Source organism: Gopherus evgoodei, chromosome 4, assembly GCF_007399415.2.
Source record: "Gopherus evgoodei ecotype Sinaloan lineage chromosome 4, rGopEvg1_v1.p, whole genome shotgun sequence".
NCBI lineage: Eukaryota > Metazoa > Chordata > Testudines > Testudinidae > Gopherus > Gopherus evgoodei.
In genome coordinates, this window is record NC_044325.1 from 78,251,037 (window position 1) to 78,269,110 (window position 18,074).

Genomic DNA, 18,074 nt, shown 5'->3' on the forward strand with positions numbered 1-18,074 from the left:
AGGCAAGTGCACATTGTAGGCCCTTGGAGGGCTAAGCATTTGTCTAGACCAGTGGTGGGCAAATGGGATGGCAAACTACGACCAATGGGAGCTGTGGAGGGCCATGCCTGCGGATGGTCAACGCCAGCAAGATGTCTTGTGGCCCGCAATCTGGTTACCCTGATGGTCCGCATGCGGTCCGCGAGCCGCAGGTTACCCACCACTGGGTTAGACCTTTCTGCTGCATTTCATGCTATTAATCATTCTCTGACCTCCTAGACATCTTATTTCTGGGCTTTAGTTACATTCCTCTACACCAACATTCCACACAAAAATGGACTACAAGCTGTCAGGAACAGAATCCCTGATAATGTCACGGCAAACCTGGTGGCTGAAATTTGTGACTTTGTTCTCACCCACAACTATTTCACATTTGGGGACAATATATACCTTCAAGTCAGTGGCACTGCTACGGTACCCGCATGGCCCCACAATATGTCAACATCTTTATGGCTGATTTAGAACAACTCTCATTTAGCTCTCATCCGCTAACACTCCTGGGCTACTTGCGCTACACTGATGACATCTTTATCATCTGGACCCATGGAAAAAATCCCTTGAGGAATTCCACCATGATTTCAACAATTTCCATCCCACCATCAACCTCAGCCTGGACCACTCCACAAAAGCAGTCAATTTCCTGGACACTACTGTGCTAATAAGCGATGATCACATAAACACCACCCTATACCGGAAACCTACTGACCGCTAAGCTTACCTACATGCCTCCTGCTTCCATCCAGGACACACCACATGGTCCATTGTCTACAACCAAGCTCTAAAATACAACTGCATTTGCTCCAATCCCTCAGACAGAGACAAACAAGATCTCTACAAGATCTCTATCAAGCATTCTTAAAACTACAATACCCACCTGCTGAAGTGAAAAAACAGATTGACAGAACCAGAAGAGTACCCAGAAGTCACCTACTACAGGACATGCACAACAAAGAAGATGACAGAACGCCACTAGCCATCACCTTTAGCCCCCAACTAAAACCTCTCCAGCGCATCATCAAAGAGCTACAAGCTATCCTGAAAGACGATCCCTCACTCTCACAGATCTTGGGAAACAGACCAGTCCTCGCTTACAGACAGCCCCCCAACCTGAAGCGAATACTCACCAGCAACCACACACTAAACAAAAAAACATTAACCCAGGAATCTATCCTTGCAACAAAGCCCGACGTCAACTCTGCCCACATATCTATTCAAGTGACACCATCATAGGACCTAATCACATCGGTCACACCATTAGGGGCTCGTTCACTTGCACATCTACCAATGTCATATATGCCAGCAATGCCCTTCTGCCATGTACATTGGCCATACTGGACAGTCTCTATGCAAAAGAATAAATGAACACAAATCTGACAGGAATCATAACATACAAAAACCAGTAGAACACCTCAACCTCCCTAGTCACTCAGTAACAGACGTAAGGGTGGCAATTTTGCAACAGACAGGCTTCTGAAACAGACTCCAATGAGAAACTGCTGAACTAGAATTAATTTGAAAACTAGATACCATTAACTTGGGCTTGAATAGAGACTGGGAATGGCTGGGTCATTACATAAATTGAATCTATTTCCCCATGTTAAGTATCCTCACACTTTCTTGTCAACTATTTGGAATGGGCCATCTTGATTATCACTACAAAAGTTTTTTTTCTCCTGCTGATCATAGCTCATCTTAATTAATTAGCCTCTTACAGTTGGTATGGCAACTTCCACCTTTTCATGTTCTCTCTATGTATATATATCTTCTTACTATATGTTCCATTCTATGCATCTTATGAAGTGGGCTGTAGCTCATGAAAGCTTATGCTCAAATAAATTTGTTAGTCTCTAAGGTGCCACAAGTACTCCTGTTCATTCTCCTCCCTGCTTTTCTTCCTACCTTTCAGACTGTTCTTTCACTGTCTCTTCTGGGGTGTCCTCCTACTCCCCACTCCCACTGTGGCTGTACACCGGGATGGGCAAACTCTGACCCAGGGGCCGTATCTGGCCCTCCAGACATTTTAATCTGGCCCTCGAGCTCCCACCAGGGAGCGGGGTCCAGGGCTCGCCCCATTCCGGCACTCCAGCCAGGGAGCGGGGTCAGGGGCTTGCCCAACTCCGTACGGCTCCTGGAAGCAGCAGCATGTCCCCGCTCCAGCTCCTTCATGTAGGGACAGCTAGGGAACTTCACATGCTGCCCCCAACCCAAGTGCCTGCAGACAGGGCAGCGTGCAGAGCCGCCAGGCCACGCCTCCACGTAGGAGCGAGAGGGAGGACATGCCGCTGCCTTTGGGAGCTGCTTGAGGTAAGTGCCTCCCCAGAGCCTGCACGCCTGCCCACCTCCCGCACCCGAACCCCCTGCCCCAGCCCTGATCCCCCTTCCACCATCTGAACCCCTTGGTCTCAGCCCAGAGCACCCTCCTGCACCCCCAACCCCTCATCCCCATCCACACCCCAGAGCCTGCACCCTAGATGGAGCCCTCACCTCCCCTGCACCCCAACCTCCTGCCCCAGCCTGGAGCCCCCTCCCACACCCTGAACTCCTCATTTCTGGCCCCACCCCAGAGCTCGCACCTGCAGCCGGAGCCCACACCTCAACACACAATTTCGTGAGCATTCACGGCCCGCCATATAATTTCTATACCCAGATGTGGCCCTTGGGCCAAAAAGTTTGCCCACCCCTGCTGCACACCAAGGGCTACCTGTCCTTGGCCACCTTCTTTTTACACTTTATTTTGTATCTCTGGGCAATCTCACCCATTTATATGGCATTAGCTACCATCTGTATAATGATGAATCACACCATCTCCCTCTCCACCTTTGATCAGCAGCCTCTTTCCATTCAATCCACTATCTTAGCCTGTCTCTCTGAAGTATCCTCATCAGCCAAACCCAAAAGCCATATCTTCTCTCTCAAGTGCTCTCCCTTTTCCTTCTACATCACTGTTTTCAACACCTCTACTTGACTCAGGAGGTTATGTTTTACTCCTTCCTCTCCCTTGCCTGATTTAATGATCTGATGCCATTCCCAGAGGAACAGTGAGCTGATAATTCAGAATTGTATATGGTCTCCTTTATACCACAGAGTAATAATAAATCACACGGTTAGCTCCAAATCACACAAATTTGATACAAATGTTGTAAAGGTGACTTTATACTGCATATACTAATTAATCTTGCTGTGAACAAATCTAAATAACTACAATCCTTATAACATTACACTGCTATGCAGATGAGAAGTACTGGCAAACTAGTTTACACATTAGTATCATTGGTCTTCTCATAACTTTCTTTTGAGATTAACCACCAGTCTAACTCAGGCCTCGTCTACCTTGGCAACTTTGTGCGCAGTAACTCCCGAGGTGTACACACTGCCAAGTCACTTAGTGAGCAGAAACTGCGCAGATGCAGCGCTCTAAAAAACCCACCCCGACAAAAGGCGTAGAGCTTTGTGCGCCGGGGCTACAGCGCTGTAGTGCCAGTGTAGACACCATGGTGATTACAGCACTCCTATTGGCCACTGCTCGTCATCCCAGAGATGCATCATGATGTGATCCCACCACTCAGTGCTTGGTTCCTGAGCCCAAAAGCGGCGTTCCACTGTGGTCAGCACCTCTGTGAATGCCACAAGCATTCTCGTGTTGTAGCTAGTAGGCATGCCGAGATCAATTTTGCATTCCTCTTGCCTTTGTAGTTTAAGGAATAAGTCCATTGACACTCGCGATGTGTTGGTCAGAGCGAGCAGCATACTAGTCAGCAGCTCGGGATCCATTCTCGCAGCCAGAAAGATGCAGGGCAGGAGGCGCAGTACACAAACCATTGAAAGATGGCACCAAATGTGGACAAAAGCACAGGGATTACTGGGATGCAAAGCAATGCATCACAGGGCATTGGGACAGGACCCAGGATGCCCCGAGACCCCCTCCACCTTCCCCCAAATCTTAGCAGCAAAAGAGAAAGAGGTGCTCTGTGGGATAACTGCCCAGAGCGCACTGCTCCAAATACCGCTGCAAGTGCTGCAAGTGTGAACACGCTATTGCGCAGGCAGCTGTCAGTGTAAACCGCAACAGTGGTTTTCCTTCAACGCCCTCTGAGCGGCACTGTAACTGCCGGCACTGTAACTTTGCAAGTGTTGATGTGCCTTCAGAGTTGGCCCTGATCTACAGTACGGGGTTAGGTCAAATTTAGCCGTGTTAGGTCGATTTAAAAATGAATGTGTCCACACAACCAGGGAGTAGTGCTAAAATCAACTTTGTTTGGTTGAATTTGGGGTAGCGCAGATGCAAATTGTCAGTATTGGCCTCCGGGAGCTATCCTAGAGTGCTCCATTGTCACCGCTCTGGACAGCACTTTGAACTCCAATGCACTAGCCAGGTACACAGGAAAAGCCACAGGAACTTTTAAATTTCATTTCCTGTTTGGTCAGCGTGCTGAACTCAGCAGCACAGGTGACATGCAGTCCTCCCACAATCGTAGAGCACACACTGTTTCTATGCTCCCGCTATCATCTCCGTCCCTGAGGTTATCGCAGATTAGAGGGCCAAAAAAAAAGCACTCGCGATGATGTGTTTTCCGAGCTCATGCTGTCCTCCCACATTGAGAGGACACAGCTTAATGCATGGAGGCATTCAGTGGCAGAGACCAGGAGAGAATTAAGTGAGCGTGAACAGCGGAGGCAGGACGTAATGCTGAGGCTAATGGGAGAGCAAACGGACAACATGAAGCGTCTGTTGAAGCTGCAGAAAAGCCAACAAGATCACAGACCCCCACTGCATCCACTGTATAACTGCCTACCCTCCTCCCCATGTTCCATAGCCTCCTCAAGCAGACACCCAAGAACGCGGGGTGGGGAGGCTTTGGGCACCCAGCCACTCGACTCCAAAGGATGGCCCAAGCAACAGCAGGCTGTCATTCAAACAGTTTGATTTTTAGTGTGGCTCCAATAAGCAATGTGGCCTTGTCCTTCCCTCCTCCCCAACCCAACTGGGCTACCTTGTCCGTTATCTCTCTCTCTCTCTTTTTTTTTAATTAATAAAGAAAGAACTCATGATTTCAAAACAATAGTTACTTTATTTCAAAGGTGGGAGGGTGGTTGGCTTACAGGGAATTAAAATCAACAAAAGGGACAGGTTTGCATCAAGGAGAAACACACACAACTGTCACACCGAAGCCTGGCCAGTCATTAAACTGTTTTTTAAAGTATCTCTGATGCGCAGCGCGCCTTGCTGTGCTCTTCTACTCGCCCTGGTGTCTAGTGGGAAACGATTGTCTGCCATTGCTTTCACCCGGGGGGAGGGGGAAGGGAAAGCACTGACAACATGTCCCCAAAACCACCCGCGACAACGTTTTTGCCCCATCAGGCATTGGGAGCTTAATCCAGAATTCCAATAGGTGGTGGAGACTGAAGGAACTGTGGGTTAGCTACCCACAGGGCTTCGCTCCGTAAGTCAATGCTAGCCACAGTAGTGAGGACACACTCCGCCGACTTAATGGGTGGACATATGCTTAGTGTGGACATATGCAATTGACTGTATAAAATCGATTTCTAAAAATAGACTTCTACAAAATCGACCTAATTTCATAGTGTAGACATACCAGGCTGTCTTCACAAGAAATGTTGCTGTGGTACGGCTACAGCACTGCAACTGCACTGCTGTCCCGCATCAGCATAGACACTCATTACAGCAACATGAGGGGTTTTCCCAGTGCTGTAGTTAATCCACTCCCCAAGGAGATGGTAGCTAGGTTGATGGAAGAATTCTTCCTTTGTCTTAGTGTTGTTTATGGTGAGGGCTGGCTTAACTGTGTCACTCAGGTTGTGGATTTTTCTCAGCCTGAGTGATGTAGCTGTGTTGACTTGACTTTTGGTTTAGACCTGGCTTCTAGGTTATGGATTCAAATTCAGTACAGGAACAATACTTTCTAAAGTACCCAAGTCCCATTTTCAAAAGAGCATTAGGCATTTAGGAGCCTGGGGGCCATTGATTTTCAATCAAAATGCTTTCCTGGAATGTGTGGATTTAAGCTAAATTTGTGATAAAAAATAAACTAATTTTGTCTGCATAACGTCAAAACATTTCATTTCAATAAGGTGAAAATGTCCCATCTTGTTTTGAATATACATATTTTGTATTATATTCTGATGTTTTGACTTAATCAGAATGAAACATCTTAATGGTTCTGACTTGACTTTTTTCTGGCATTTGTTCCATGGGAAATTTCAGATTTTTGTTTCAATTTAGAATAATAAAAAAAAATAATTCAAAATGTCAGTTTCTATACAATGGAAATTCCATGTTCTAACTAGCTTTGGACTATGTGAAATGAAAGGGTTGGGAGATTTAAGTCCAGTTCCCAGTGAGTAAGTGTGCAAATCACAAAAGCTACCAGCTCCTTTGGCATGATGATGTCATCTTGTTGGAAGTCTCAGAAGGGACATCAAGGATTGAAGTGACTATAGAAATGGAGCTTTCTACTGATTCCTAGAGACGACACGCCAACTGCCTTTAATGTTAGAACACTTTTATCATTTCCCCATTATGTCCCCCGTTCATTTCACCCCCCATCTCCCCTATTCTAATGTATTGCAATAGAATTAAAAAGCATCTGACTAGTTCCCCAAATGTCCCTATTGTTGGATATGATAGTGGGAGTCTTCCACCAGGACAGGACTGAGAATTATTGGTAGTGGTTAGGATGGGGAAGTGTGCCCAGCTGCTGCCCATGCTCAATCTGTTTTGAGGGCTGCAGTCTCTAATTCCAGCCCTTTTCACCTGCATGAATTCCACTGAAACAATTTTGTGGGTTTTTTTTTGAAGTTGTATTTTAAAAGGGAATTGTATAACTGTTCAAAATGTATAAAAGAAAATCAAAGTCCCAAAGAGGAGCATCCTTCCCTCTTCTCTTTTATTACAAGGGGCTTTTGAGACCATCTGAAAGGCATTGCTTTTAGTCTATATTTAGAGCTGACAATCTTTTCAGAGTAATGCACAAATAAAATTTAATCTCATTGGTGGATTTTGTAAGCGGAACCAAAGGATGAGCAAAGAGGCGAGTTATGTTATTCTCCACAAATGATTTATTTTCACAGTGATACCATGTTGTTTGTCCCTCACCCCCAGGAATTGGGCCTTTGATGCACTTCTTTGTTCTTGTTCCTTGTGTTTTTGCTAGAATCCTAAATAATCCATGATGTGTGACATTCCATACAAATAGTTTGAACATTAATGAATGGGGGAGGGGAATGGGAGAACAGTGGAGTAGTCTGGAGCCCTTGGCTTGAGACTTGTTTGGATTGCAAATATAATCAGTCTGTTGATCTCAACTGAGCTAACATCTATCATAATTAACAATAAATAAATACATCAATACAAGCAGCCAGACTTTTCAGTCTTTGCTCAGGACTGGAATAGCAAGGATTGCTACAGGTCAGAAATAAGGTGCATCAACAAAGTTGTAGGAAGGGGGACCCAAGGCTGAAATAACAGGGGGCTTTGTAGATTAGGAATGAGGTTCTTGTGGAGGGTGGCAGGAGAAAGAACAAGACTGGAATAATTAGGGTTTTCGCTGTTCAGGTTTGTGGTACATTAGAAAAGCAGTATTCAGACAGGCACCAGACCTATCCTGGGGGCACTACAAGGTCAAGACTAAGGCACCTTGGCTTTAAAGCCATTTCATAATGTATGTTTGATACACATGGAAAGGGTTTTGACACACCCTTCAAAGAATGTTGCAAGATTTGTCCATTTACACAAGCTTTTGTATGATGTGGAGCTTGAGTTTCTTTGGTAGTTTGAGGAGTGTTTTGAGCTTGGCATTGTGCCATAATTGGTTCTGCTGTTATTTGTTTTGAAAGTATTGAGTGTGGTTACAAAATGGGATAGGGACGCATTCTAAAGCAAGAGGAAAAATGAAGAAATACTGACAGGGATAGAGAGGATGCTACAAGACGGAAAAAGAAGGGCCCTGAAATCCACAACTGGACTGTGAGGAGAATGAGACACATACTGGGACAGTAGGATCTTTGTTCAGGTGCTGTATGCTGTATGCACATTTTGTGTGTGTGTAAGTGTGAGAGAGAGATTTAATGCACTAAAAGCTACAATTCAGTCCGGGGGAGGGGGAGGGGGTTCTAGTGACTTGAGCATAACTCTTACTTTTTTAATATACTGTATCACCAAAGTCCCCCAAAGGATTTATTGCCGCATAAATAATGCATCGCTAAGAGTACATTATTCCTGCTGTTATGGTAAAAGCTAAATCAGCATGGGCTAATCTCACGCTGTCTCTCTAAAACTAAGCAGTATAATAACGTGGTTGGAATATTTACGGCATTCGGTTAGTCTGGTCCCACACTCTGTAAATTGAAAAACCGTGCGAAGTGTACTCTATTAATTACGGTAAAAGCGCATCCTGAAGATTTGATTTCTAGGCGCTCGGTTTCTGCGGATGTCTCTTAAGCTAATCAGCACAGCGTGTGGGTGGCAACAGCACAGCAGTTTTGCTTTTCGATGCGACGTGTGATTGGTGTAATATGGTAATGTAGAGGAGGTGCTAGATTTGGCTTTTATTATGGTAAGTGTAGATTGCACAAAGGACCCCCGGCTGAGAGCGCTTCGTCTAGTCAGTTTCTGTCTCTGCAACTGACCAGCAAGATGTGAATTTGTTTGTGGAAATTATTTTTCACGTGGGGGTGGCGTTCGATAGACCACGCAACCCCCCCCCCCCGCCAACTCCAGGGAGACCATGCTCTAAGGCTGTAAGTTTGTGTGTTCGGTTTCAGTGCAATTACTTTTCTCTCTCTTTCCAATTTCTAGCCCAGCAGTTATCGGTCTCTCTCTGGGAAAAATGTTTCTTTGCTGCTCGCTAGTTTAAGCAGGTCTGGCTGGCCCCTGGTTTCGTCTTGGGAAGGCACTGCACTGATGTCTCTTTGCTGCGCCTGTTGTGTTTCTTTGTACCGCCAGCTGGCTTGTTTTGTGCTCGTGAACTGAGGGATTTGCTGACTCCCCCCCCCCCCGCCGTTCCCAGTATTTGCATTGACTTGGGAGATGGAAAGTTGTAAAGCAACACAAAATCTTTCTGGTGTGGTTTTGTGTTAAGAGCCACTTCCTGCTCCCAGGTAACGAATAGCCCGGGGAACGCTGTAATGGTAAATGCCTTGAGATTTCTCGCGTCCTCTTTGGGGAAAAAAGCTGCACAGTCTGCTTATTCCTCTCCACGTATTGGTGTGAAATTCACGTGAGGGATGTGTGTAGTAATGTATTGTTTTGAGGTTTGTATAGTAATCGTCACACAAGGGCATCAGAAAAGAACTTCCAGCTGTTTAACCTGGATGCACGTGTGTATGTGTGGTGTTTGTGGAGGGGTCTTTGCATTTTGATACATGACAGTGCTACATGTATCAGAAAAAGGGACATCCCTTCCTGGGTGAGGAAGCAGGTAATCTGCCTGCAATTGTAGGGGGTTTCCTTTACCGCTAGTTCTTGCGTTGCTTGTTACGGTAATGATGGCCTCTGTGTTTGTCTCAAGGAAACATGAGTAAATGAGAGACAAGGCTGTGAACCATAGCATTACTTTGGGACTCCCCAGCTGCAGAATCTGGGAATCCAAATGTACAGTTTATTTGATCTCTTAAGTCTCTGTCTCAGTGCAAATCAGCAACTTCTCCTCTCCTCCTAGAGCCACTTCCAAATTTCCCAATGCAAACCTTTACAAAGGCGTGTAGGAGAGGTTGCCCTCTCAGGTCTCTGCCAAGAGTGAGTAGTGGTATGGCAAGAGGTGAGCGGCTATGTGACTTTTGTAGACTCATGCTGCCACTTGCACATTTCATCCTGTAACACTTCTGCTCCAAAGAGCTGCCACAAGGTAGACCTGAAGTGAACAAAAGCAACTGTGGCTGGCACTGATTATTTTCTGGGTAAGGAAGTAGATCTAGCTCCTTGTGTCTGGAGAGATACAACTCCTCTGGTATCAATTGCACTTTTTTTTGTTGACATGTTTGCTCCCTGTGCATCTTAGTCACTGCCTGCTTTTACAACAAAAAAGATTAGTCCACTCACATTTGCTTCTCAGAGTTCATCCAACTGTCAGAATGAACTGGATTTGGACATTGAGCTGACATTGATTAGGATAATTTCACCAGCAGAACCCTTAATATTGGCCTGATTTGACATCTGCATGAGTACAATGAAGGTATGCATGGTGCTTTAGGTAGGTAGCAAAGCCTGGTACCTGTCCCAGTATGAACTGATCATGAGACGGGGTGCTGAAGAACGTAACAGACAGGATGGCTAGATAGAAGGAGGAAGGAACCACCTTATTCTGTGTGAGCCTTGCTTGGATGGCACAATCCGTATCCTGTTAATTCCGCTCTTGGGTGCCGAGACTGTCTTCAGCTGGTGTTAACATCCAACACTGTGGAATTGGTGGAAAGAGGGAGGTGCAGGGTCCAAATAAGGGAGTGGCAGGTGACCACAGATGAGATGTAGGCTGTACAGAGCAGAAATTTGAAATAAATGCAGTAGCGGATGTAGAACCAGTGGAGGGACTCATGTGAGGCTGGGGTCTGTGTGATATAGTCACAGCTAATTTTGGATACTCTGTAGTGGGAGAGCTAGGGTGGGTGTTTGGGAGCCTGCGGAAAAGGAACCCATAGCACCGAGCAAGAGAGGCAGGGATGGATTTCAAAGCTGTTATAAAGGAGGCAGCAGCAGAATATGGCAATGTGAGGGACGAGGAAAAGAGGGGAGTTGAGACTGCCTGCCTGGAAGCAGGGAAAATCATGGGTATTATCTGTTAGGCTGGAGGCAGTTGGAGGAAGGGTGAAGTCTGAGGCAGACTTCTGAGCTAGATTTAAAGATCTTTCTAGGTGCTCATGTGACCTCCATTGCCCTAGCACAGGAGTTCTTCACCGACACTAGCTCCGTCTTAGAAGAGCAAGTTGGGAGAGTTAGTGTCTAATGGTGGGTTTGGTGGGGTTTCCAATCAAGTTAAGGTTGCTTGACTTGGGGGACAGGGAGTAAGTCTGGACAAGGCCTCTGTCTCATTCTTCAGGTCCCTAGGACTGTGTGTGGGGTTCCCCCCCTGCCCCTGAAAAATTTCTCAACATCTCAACAATAGTTGTCTTGCCCACATGCTCAGAGTTTAACTGATTGCCATATTTGGGGCTGGGAAGGAATTTTCCTCCAGGGCAGATTGGCAGAGGTCCTGGAGGTTTTTCACCTTCCTCTGCTGCATGGGGCACGAGTCACTTGCTGGAGGATTCTCTGCAACTTGAGGTCTTCAAACCACAATTTGAGGACATCAATAACTCAGACATAGGTTAGGGGTTTGTTATAGAAGTGGATGGGTGAGAGTCTGTGGCCTGCATTGTGCAGGAGGTCAGACTAGATGATCATAATGGTCCCTTCTGACCTTAAAGTCTGAGTGCTAAAGGAGACATGGTTCCCATTAGTCCGTACCTATTAAATCACTGGGTCATTTGTAACTGCACAGAGCAGGCCCCAAGGATATGGTGGTAAAAAGGGCTAGCAGCTGCCAGGGTTTCCTCTGCACTCGAGCTACCACCAGTGCTGCTGGATGCTGAGATGTTAGGGCATGTCTAAGTTGTAATTAAACCCACAGCTCGTCTGTGCTGGCTTGTGGAGCTGTTGAATTGTTGTGTAGATGTTTGGGTTGGAGCCCAGGCTCTAGGATTCTGTGAGGTGGGAGAGTCCCAGATCTCAAGCTGTAGCCTGAGCCCAAGTGATTACATTGCAATTAAAAATCCCCCAAGTCAGTTGTCATGGGTCAGTGTGGGTGTCTTACTGCAGCGTTGCTGTGCCATTAGTGCACACAAGAGGAGAAGCCATTCTTGCCTTGTCTCTAAAGAGACACCTAGGCAGTGGTTTAAGAAGTGACATTTAGTAGCTCAGCTAGAAACAGAGACTGCAACATAATAAAGTTAAAGATCCTCATGTGAAGAAAGGGTGATTTCCCCAGAAAGAGGGAGCTTTTCAGAAAAGCCCTGAAGTCCAAATGAAATTAAAATCCTTAGACTCGCTATGGAGGTGACTTAACCAACCAGAACAGGCTGAAAGCATGCATAAAAACTCTGTGCAGATACACAGATTATATATATATACACACACACACGCTAAGTACTGACTCCTGACACCCTCCCTGCTCTGTAGAGCCTAGGGATCAGTAAGATGATTTTAATCAAAAGGAGTATAATTTAGTCACTTCCAGATTATGTCCCTGTTATTCTCTCAGTGCTAGTCTAGGGTAGGGCTCCTCTTTCCTCACAGCAACTTTCATGCAGACCTCTACTCTGGCATTTGCCTTGCACAAACTAGATATCATAGAATATTAGGGTTGGGAGGGACCTCAGGAGATCATCTAGTCCAATTGCCTGCTCAAAGCAGGACTAATCCCCACACAGATTTTTGGCCCCCTCAAGGATTGAGCTGACAATCCTGGATTTAGCAGGCCAATGTTCAAACCACTAAGTTACCCCTCCCCTCTCCTCTCCGGGAGGGTTGAGGTTCTTTGGTAGGGAGGAAAGAGGATGTCTTTCATTTAGTCTCCAAGGAAACTTCATTCCATTCAGCAGCCCATGGCATAACATGTTGGCTGTAGCGGATAGGAGCCTTCTGGGCAGAAGCGCCCTTCCACAGGCATGGCCACATGGGAGATGGAACCCCACTAAAATATCTCCATCAGCTCAGCCAAAAAAGACACATGAAACCCATAGCCCTGAGGCTTAGGTCCCATCCAAAGCAAAATCTCTCTTCATTGATTTTGCTGAGCATTGGATCAGGCCCTAGTGCACATTTTGTTCACTTTGAGTCAAATGCATTTTGTGCGCTTCGAGCACCAGGAGCTCCCATTGAAGTGAATAAGAGTTTGAGGCAGTTAACCCTTACACTACCTCACTTTCTGAACATCATAAGATCAGGAAGGACTCTCTGTTGCCATACCCAGCCCCTATGAAGAGTGTAGCACAATGAGTCAAGCATTTTAGGAGGAGGTGTCTTCTGCCCCCCACCTCCTCCCTGAAGCATTAGATTGCAAGCTCTTGGGAAGAGAGTCTGTGCCCCAATGTGTTTTGTACAGCAGCTAACACATTGGGGTCCTAATCTCTGAATGGAGCCTCTGAAATGCCACTGCAATACAAATAATTTTCCCACTGCTAGAGGCAGGATACCACACTGTGCAGACCAATGATTGATAAGTTATGGAATGATATGGACCATTGGTCTGAACTGGAATAGCAGGAATGATACCAGACCACTGAGACTGATATTTTGATACGGTATTGATCATCTTCTGTGCCTGTATTTTTCCTTTGCTGTTGCATTTGTTTTAACTCTTTCCCTTTCACTGGAAGATACACACATGAACAAAAAAATTGTTTGGAGTTTGTGTGTGTGTGGTGTATGGGTTTTTTTGTTTTTTTTTTTTTTTTGTTGCCTAAAACCAACAGGAAAGGTCTTGACACTCTGGGGATACTATTTATAGAAAGCAGATATTATTTTCACATTTCAAATATAGTAGCATAAAAACAAATCTTTGGAAAGAGACTCTTGGAGACTTGTCTCTAGAGCAGATAAAAATTGCCCTAGGAAAGGACCAGAGAGACAAGCTGCTGTTAAATGGAATCTTGTAACTTCTTCTTTTGTAAGTTAAGCTTTCTCCTTGGTTCCTAGATGCCAAACTAACTAGGGTTCCCCAGGCTATCAGAGTTGTCTTTTTTTAGCACTATGGGTGAAGTTATCTGTAAAGATTAAAAACCAAGCTGGAACTTCAGGGCTTTGTCTTTCACACATTCAGCAAAATTAGTAGTAATTTGTCTCTCCGGTGCTGCCTTTGAGATCTCAAAGAGCTTTATAAAGACAAACTAATTGTGTCTCAGCCCTTCTGTGCAGCCAGTTAGTGTTATTTTCATTTTATAGATTGGGAGAATGAGGCACAGGAATTCACTTCCCGTCCCTGAAGGAGGCACACAGAGGGTCAGTATAAGAACTTGATAGTCCCAACTCCGAAATCTCTGCTTCAAATCACTAGACCAGACTGTTTCATAATGGAAATGCATTTCTTTCCCATTCTCCATGTGACCAGTCATGACACCTGGGTGTTCCAGTCACATGAATCATTAACTTCCTCTTGGGGAAATATCCATAACATGGAACTGCCTACTTAGCACATTTTTACAGTGCTTGACATAGTCAAATTCCTGGATAGACATGACTGACTAATCCATCCATAAACTAGGGATGGGTCAGGGTTATTCCCATTTTAAAGGGGGTAAACCAAGGAAGAAAGGCAAAATGACTTTCCCAAGGCCTCCTGAGTCCCAACCCTCTGCTCGTTGTGCTAGAACACTGTCTGGTCCCCTCTCTTTTTCATGTGGCTGTGGGGTAGAAGTTTGGTGACATCTGCCATCAAGAGAAGGGGAAAGGGCCCGCTTCACAGCAAGGGCTGCAGAGAGATCAAGAAAAGTGTTTGTGGTGAATTGTATATCCACTGGCAGCCTTAGATGGTCTGGGAAAGGTGCAAAGGTTGTATAGGTAGGGGGAGAAGAACTTTTTTGGCTCCTGAATTTACTGGGCCACGCTTGGAAAGGAGACTGGGATCCCCATCATCACTATGGGCTTCATTGAAGTTGGCCCTGGGATTTTAATTTGGACCATAGATTTCTCTGTCTCATATGTCTGAGTTAACTGTTGCTCAATTTACAATCAGTTATGTTCTGCTGTGGGGTCGGTGACAGTATGACTGCATGCAGCTCTGCACATAGGTGTGTCCCTTTGGACTTGCTAGCAGCAGCCTGATTGAGGGGTTATGCATCTGAGACGGAGATTAGAATGCGACCTCCTTCTGTTACTTAACACCATAGAGAAATCCCTCTTCCTGTTTTAAATATAAACCACATGCAAGGTATTTTGAACTGTGACATATACAGCTGCAAGGGGAAAGCCAGACAGGGACAGCAGTCTGGCCCACTGCCTGCTACGGGCACAGGGCTTGCAGCCATGCCATTTCAGGTTGTAATCCTGTCTGCCCTTACAGAGTCAGCAGTATGCATCCGACGAAGTGGGTATTCACCCCCGATACGTCTGTTAGTCTATAACAGGGGTAGGCAACCTATGGCACGTGTGCCGAAGGTGGCACGTGAGCTGATTTTCAGTGGCACTCACACACCTGGGTCCTGGCCACCGGTCCCATGGGCTCTGCATTTTAATTTAATTTTAAATGATGCTTTTTAAACACTTTTAAAAACTTTATTTACCTTACATACAATAGCTTAGTTATATATTATAGACTTATAGAAAGAGACCTTCTAAAAACATTGACATGTATTACTGGCATGCGAAACCTTAAATCAGAGTGAATAAATGAAGACTTGGCACACCACTTCTGCAAGGTTGCCGACCTCTAGTCTATAAGGTGCCACAAGACTCTTTGCTGCTTTTACAGATCCAGAGTAACACTGTTACCCCTCTGATACCTAGCAGTATGAGGCTAGCTCAGCAGCTGAATAAGAGGCCTACAAAGAAAACCCTCAGATCTTGAGAAATTATGTTGGTGACTCAGCAGCTGGTACATTTGCTTCTGACTGAGAGCTCTGTCAAGGAACCACTGTAGCACTAAGGGGCATAGTGTATATGAAATAATAATAGGCCTTGACTATTTACTGTCACGAAAAGATCCCCTTGTGCTTGTTTGATTATAGGGAGCGGGTATATATAATTTTTTGACTCAGAACTTCATGCTTCTCAAAATCCATCTGCAGATTCAGTTGGATACACTATTCATTTGGAGTCACATTCAGCTCTGCCCCAGACTTCCAGGGTAATCTCAGGACAGTCACTTATACCCTCAGATGAGGAACTGAGGCACAATGTGAATATTTAAAAAGGGCGAATGGGATGACCTAAGTAATCCTAGGCCTGTCAGCCTGACATCACTCCCTGGCAAGATAATGAAGAGGCTGATATGGGACTCACTTTCTTAAAGAATTAAAGGAAGGTAAATGCCAGTCAACAGGCTTATGGAAAACCAATCCTGTCAAATGTAATTTCAGAAAAATTAAAAATTTGGTTGATAAAAGTGGTGTAGATGTTAGACTTCTGTAAGGTGTTTGACTTTATACCATACATTATTTTGATTAAAAATAAGTGATAAAATTAACATGGCACATAAATGGATTAAAAGATGGCTAACTGATAGGTCTCAATGTAATTGTATACAGGGACTCATCAAGCAGACATATTTCTAGTGGGGTTCTGCAGGGATTTGTTCTTGGCTCTAAGCTCTTTAATGCTGAACCACATGGAAGAAAGCAATCACTAAAATTTGCAGCTGATGCAAAAATAGGGGGAGTGGTGAGCGATGAGGACAGGTCAGATACAGAGCACCGTGGCTCATTTACTTGTGCCCAGTTTACCAAGCAAGTTACATTTTAATATGGCTAAATGTGTACTTATACAATGGGAGACTCTATCCTGGGAAGCAGTGACTCTAGAAAAGATTTGGGAGTGCTGGTGGAGAAACAGTTGAATGGGAGCACCCAGTGAGACACTGGTCAAAAGGGCTGATGTGATCCTTAGTTGAATAAACAGAGGTTATTTTACCTTTGTATTTGGCACCGGTGCAACTGCTGCTGGAATACTGTCCAGTTCTGTTGTCCACAATTCAAGAAGAATAATGATAAATTGGAGAGGGCTCAGAGGAGAACCATGAGAATGATTAGTGGACAGGAAACATGCCTTTTTAGTGATGAGCAAAATAGATGGAGCTCTTTGAGCCTAACAAAAGGTTAAGAGGTCACTTGATTCATCTAAGTATCCACAGGGGGAACAAATACTTACAAAGGAGATCTTAAATTTAGCAGAGGAAGGTATAACATGATCTAATGGCAGGAAGTTTAAACTAGACAAATGGAGACTAGAAAAAAAGGTGAAATATTATAACTGAGTGATTTAGCCACTGGAGCAATTTATCATGGGTTGTGGTGGATTTTCCATCACTTTTAAATCAGAATTGGAGGTTTTTCTGAAAGCTGTGCTCTAGGCATTGTTTTGGGAAAGCTCTATAGCTATGTTTATAGAGGAGGTCAGTAGATCAGTGATCCTCAGATTTTGTGTTGGTGATCTCTTTGACACAGTAAGCCTCTGACTGCAATGATCTCTTCCCCCCCCCCCCCAAATGGAGGGAGGGTAACTTAATGGGGGCTTGGGGCCCCATGCATGGCCAGGGTCCAGGCTGTCAGCTCTCACTCTGCATGTGACCATCTTGCAACACCCAGTTGAGAACCTTTGGGCTAGGTGATAATGGTCCCCCTCTTATCTTGGAAATCTATTAGCCTACCTCAGTGGTGTTGAGGAAAAATGGATTAAAGACTTGTGAAGCATTCATCTAATATAGTAATGGGGGAGGGGGCATGTAAGTAAAGTAGCATTCTCAAACCGCATTAAAAATTGCCATATTCCACCGTAGAGATGGATGTTCAACCTATACAGTATTGGAAGAGCTCTGGGGGTCCTTTTAAAGATGAAAGATGTTATAGACAAGTCAATCACTAAAAAGTAAGGCATTCCAGAGAGCATGGTATGTTGTTAAACAAGTTTATTTCAGAGTTCCAGGGCTTACTGAGAGCTTGAATATCCTTTGCTCACCCTTTAATTACATGCCATGCAGCAGAAGGGTAATACACGGTGTACACCAATGAACTACAAGGCTCTGACTATCCTCCCCAGTGACCAGAGTAAAAGTGCAGGAACTTGTGTTGCTGATTCCTGAGGAGCCAGATAATGTTTGCTTGGCAAATCCCCAGGCTTTGCAATGTGAGTAAAGAACAAGTCCAGGATATTTGTGTCTTGGAACAGAAATTACTATGGGAAATGCTGCTTAAAGGAACACACGCCCTTTGCCCTGCTGAGAGTTGCATTGGAAGCTTGCCCGGAACTCAAGGGCTGCACCTAATATGGTGGACAAATTTGGAAAAAAATCTGACACTGTAGTAATAGATCTATAGTCACTCAGGACTTTAAG

General features: G+C 45.0%; 1 protein-coding gene and 1 long non-coding RNA gene across 3 annotated transcripts in view; one reads left to right on the forward strand and one right to left on the reverse strand.

The window, feature by feature from the left end:
* Nucleotides 1-2,256: 2,256 nt before the first annotated feature.
* On the reverse strand, nt 2,257-17,955 carry LOC115650279. The gene is made up of 3 exons (XR_004000048.1): nt 17,945-17,955; nt 16,928-16,932; nt 2,257-2,370 (listed from the first exon to the last, which is right to left on the reverse strand). It is a non-coding gene; the product is annotated as an uncharacterized LOC115650279 (long non-coding RNA).
* TP53I11 (tumor protein p53 inducible protein 11) overlaps nt 8,520-18,074 on the forward strand; it is a 61,918-nt gene continuing 52,363 nt past the window's right edge. The window contains exon 1 of one of the 2 annotated variants that reach the window (XM_030559987.1): nt 8,520-8,796. The gene's annotated coding sequence lies outside the window, so the exon portion shown is untranslated. The remainder of the gene's footprint in view (nt 8,797-18,074) is intronic. The other variant, XM_030559985.1, reaches the window with a different exon arrangement.